Source organism: Crinia signifera, chromosome 12, assembly GCF_055691185.1.
Source record: "Crinia signifera chromosome 12, ASM5569118v1, whole genome shotgun sequence".
Lineage (NCBI taxonomy): Eukaryota > Metazoa > Chordata > Amphibia > Anura > Myobatrachidae > Crinia > Crinia signifera.
Window position 1 is genome coordinate 7,511,529 of NC_139228.1, and position 4,481 is coordinate 7,516,009.

The window sequence follows — 4,481 nt, forward strand, 5'->3', positions numbered from 1 at the left end:
ATATAAAACTACATACCAGGTGTGTGGAGCTGGAGCAGTAACCAGCTGCTGGAAGGCTGATATCTCTGGTTCTGGGAACAGTAGAGACAAGCTACTAGTGTCCATCAAAGGGGGAGAGTCCCAGCTTTTGGAATATATCCTCAGAAAAACTCTATGTCAGACAGAACCTGAAATATCTGACTGTGAATTAATTAACAGGCTTGGATGGGGACCACTGCTTTGAAGTCAGATATCTCCGGTTCCCAAGGGCCGATTTTTACAATTCTTATACCCATGGAAAGAGAGGACCCTCAGCTTTCAGACTCCTGGGAGGGGGGTTGTTTCTGGGTACTCAGAACCCCCCCCCCCTGCGTGCGCTACTACTATTACAAAATGATTGGAAGGCAGTGAGATATAAACATTCATTTGACAAAATGAATATGTGAGAAACGTTGAATAACAAGTGAGAACAGATAAAAGTTATAGTATAATAAAATACTTCCACTGGTAGTTTGTTTCTTGTGTGTAATGTACGAATTCGGGTTCTATAAATGATAAGTATAACCCTATATCACGGTAGCATTGTTCCCAGTAGTCTCAGTCTCCTACTTTCTAGTAATAGCTTGAAACGTCCTCTCATTTGGTTACTCTCTGGGGTAAAATCTGTAGGCTAATTATATTACAAACATAGGGTTTATAGCAACATGGGTATTCACAGGTATATTCTTTCCCATGCAGATTTATATGTATCACGATTCTCTGTCTATGGGGCCTATTTATCAAGCAATATTTGCAGCTAAATCCCCGAAAACGGATGTTTTCGGGGGTTAACCACAAATATTAAGTATCACTGAAATGTATTACAGAGCAGTGGGGTAAGAGGGGTCAGCGCATAACCGCGCATGCACAGACCCCCCCGGCTTCCAGGTCAGGGTTTCGGAGCCCTGTCCCTGCGCCCTCAAGCGTCATACATCCCGGTGATATCATCGCATGCGATCCTGGGTGGTAATATTCCACCCAGATCGCATTGTAAATTGTAAATGCGATCTTGATAAATGCAGCCCTATGTAACAGAGCGCATTTAGGTGTAATGACCTCTACAGTATAACCTTAATACCTGTGTATTACATACTAGTAAGCAAAAGCTTCGAAAGCTAGTCTGCTACCTTCTGTGTTTCTGCATGTGTGAGAAAGATCTAGTGTCACTCTCTGCCAGCAGATGGCAGCGTTTCGGAGACTCGCGCACACTAGACATTATGGGGGAAAATGACTAATATGGATTCGTAGGAAAATACAAATTTTTGGAGTGTATTTGTATTTTTGGCATTTACTAAGCCAAAAATACAAATATTCGTATTCATATTGATAGGACATTCGTATTTGTATTTACAAATACGAATGTGTACACCATCGATAGAATACGACAGGAATCACCATTCAAAAGAATGGTGGTTCCTGATTTACTAAGCAGCCGAAAATACGGCTGCTAATTGGCATGAAATGCCCGGCCAAATAGGACAGGAAAATACACCTTATTTTCCTGTCGTATTTGGCTTCAGCCTTTAATAGAAATTTAAATAAATAAAAGAAAAAAAAACTGCGTGGGGTCTCCCCCACAGCTGTAACCAGCACCAGGCTCAAGGAGCCGGGGCCGGTAATAAAAAAATCAGGAAACCCCGCAAATAGGGGTTCCCCGATTTTTTACAACCAGCCCCAGGCTCCATGGCAGGGGTTGGTTCCCAAAATACAGGGGACAAAATGAGTATGGGTCCCCCCGTATTTTAAGAACCAGCCCCAGGCCAAACCAGCCAGCAGGGTAATGTCACAGCCGGGGGACACTTATTATATAAGGTCCCGCGGCCAAAACATTAACCCTACCAACCAGTCAGCCTGACCAGGGGCCCTGGGGGAGTGGGGACCCCCCAATGAAGGGGTTCCCCCCCTCCAGGACTTACCTGACCAGGCTGAAGCCTGGTGCTGTCCCCAGTGACCCTGGAGCGGTGGTCACCGGGCTGATGGCAGTGTAAAAAAAAAAGAATAAACTGTTGTCTAATACTGGGGAACTAGGAGTCCCAGCAAGCCTTCCCCGCAAGCTGGGACTTGGAGAACCACAAGTCCCAGCCTGCGGGGCATTAAAGGGCCCGCTGGCACTTGTAGTTCCACAGTATTAAAAATAGTAAAATAAAACACACTGACACACACTTAAAATAAAACTTCAATACATCCAAAGCCCATACATAATGATACTTACCTATCTTGAGCCCGTAGGTAGCCCTGGTCCTGATGTCCGGTCTCTTGGTCCTGTGTCGGCGTTCTGCTCCATGTCGACCGTCGCTGTCCATGTCAACGTCGCTGTCGGTGTCCGGGTCCGACGAAATCCATGGAGGAAGCTATGGAAGGAAACCATACTCACCTGTCCCAGGGGGGGGTTTGTGTATCCTGCTGGGCGGGAACGTTATATACACAGGCGATGAGTGACAGATCTGGCTAAATATATGTGATATTATTATTATAATTTTATTTATAAGGCGCCACAAGTGTTTCGCAGCACCGTACAAAGGAACAATACAGGGAGACAAAGCTTGGCATAACATTGAATAAATAACAAAAATACAGTACAAATAAAGAGCGCCACAGATCAATACACATTACAGCTTAAATGTAAGTAGTGAGGACTCAATCAACATACAACTAGAGGCTTGATGCCAATGATGGAGATGAGTATGCGGACAAAGATGGTCACTGAGTGTTGGAGTATAGGAGAGCTGTGAGTGAAATGTGAAGAGAAGTGGGCTTTGACAACAGGAGGGAAGAGGGCCCTGCTCGGAGGAGCTTACAATCTAGTAGGAAGGGGAGACAGACAGATTACAAGAGGTGCAAGCGAGTGGGTGGTGGTTAGATAGCAAGATATAAACAGGCAAGGGGGTCGGAGAACCAGCTGGTTTATGCAGTGGAAGGGTATGCTTTGATGAATAGGTGAGTTTTCAGTGCCCGTTTCAAGCTTTGCAAGGTCGGGGAGAGTCTAATGGAGCGAGGGAGTGCGTTCCACTGAAGGGGTGCAGCACGGGCAAAGTCCTGTACTCTAGCATGGGAAGCAGTGATCAGGGTGGTTAGAGATATATGGAGCAATGGAATAAGAGATGGCCCTGTATGTGAGTGTGAGGTGTTTGAAGAGGATTCTGTAGGGGAATGGAAGCCAGTGCAGATTTTGTTGAAGGGGAGTGGCAGAATTAGAGTGGCGGGAGAGGAAGATAAGCCTGGCTGCAGCATTGAGGACAGATTGGAGAGGAGCCAGTTGGGATTGAGCGAGGCTGGTGAGGAGAACATTGCAGTAGTCGAGCCGTGAGATGACCAATGATCATCTTAGTTGCACTCTGTGAGAGAAAGGGCCTGATGCGAGTAATGTTGCGTAACTGGAACCGGCAAGAATGGGCCAGGGCTTGGATGTGGGGTGCAAAGGAGAGGGAGGAGTCAAGAGTGACACCCAGGCAGCGGAGTTGGGGAACGGGGGAGATGATGGTGTTGTTAACAGTGATAGAGATATTAGTAGGGGGCATAGCTCTGGGTGGGGGAAAGATAATAAGTTTGGTTTTGTCCATATTCAGCTTCAGAAATCGCTCAGACATCCAGGTGGAGATGGCAGAGAGGCAGTTGGAAACCTGAGAGAGAACAGTGGGGGACAGATCAGGAGAGGAGAGGTAGATTTGGGTGTCATCCGCATAGAGGTGATATTGGAAGCCAAAAGAGTTAATGAGTGCACCCAGAGAGGAGGTGTACAGAGAGAACAGAAGGGGGCCAAGGACGGAACCCTGAGGAACCCCGACAGGAAGGATGGAGGGTGGTGAGGTGGAGCCAGAGGCAGAGACTGAGAAGGAACGGTTGGAGAGGTAAGAGGAAAACCAGTTGAAGACCGTGCCAGAGAGGCCAATGTTTTGGAGTGTGTGGAGGAGGAGAGGGTGATCCACAGTGTCAAAGGCAGCAGATAGGTCCAAAAGGATAAGCAGGGAGAAGTGACCCTTGGATTTGGCTGACAGCAGGTCATTGGTGACTTTCACTAGGGCAGTCTCAGTGGAATGAAGTGGGCGAAAGCCAGATTGAAGGGGATCAAGGATGGAGTGGTCAGACAGGTAGCTGGTGAGACGCCTGTAAACCAGCCGTTCTAGTATTTTAGAGGCAAATAGGAGAAGAGAGATAGGGCGGTAGCTTGTGGGAGATAAAGGGTCCAGGTTTGGTTTTTTAAGAATAGGCGAGACCAGAGCATGTTTGAAGGGTGAGGGAAAGATGCCAGTAGAAAGATAGGTTAAAGAGGTGAGCAAGGTGGGAGCAGCCAGTGGGGGAGAGGGAACTGAGGAGATGGGAGAGGGTCCAAGGGACAGGTAGAGGGGGGAGAGGATGAGATGAGGGAGCAGACTTCCTCAGCTGTAGTAGGGCAGAAGGATGACAGAGTGGGGTAGTTGGGAGGGGAGGATGATTGGGGTGGGTGGGCTGCAGAGGGGGTATGG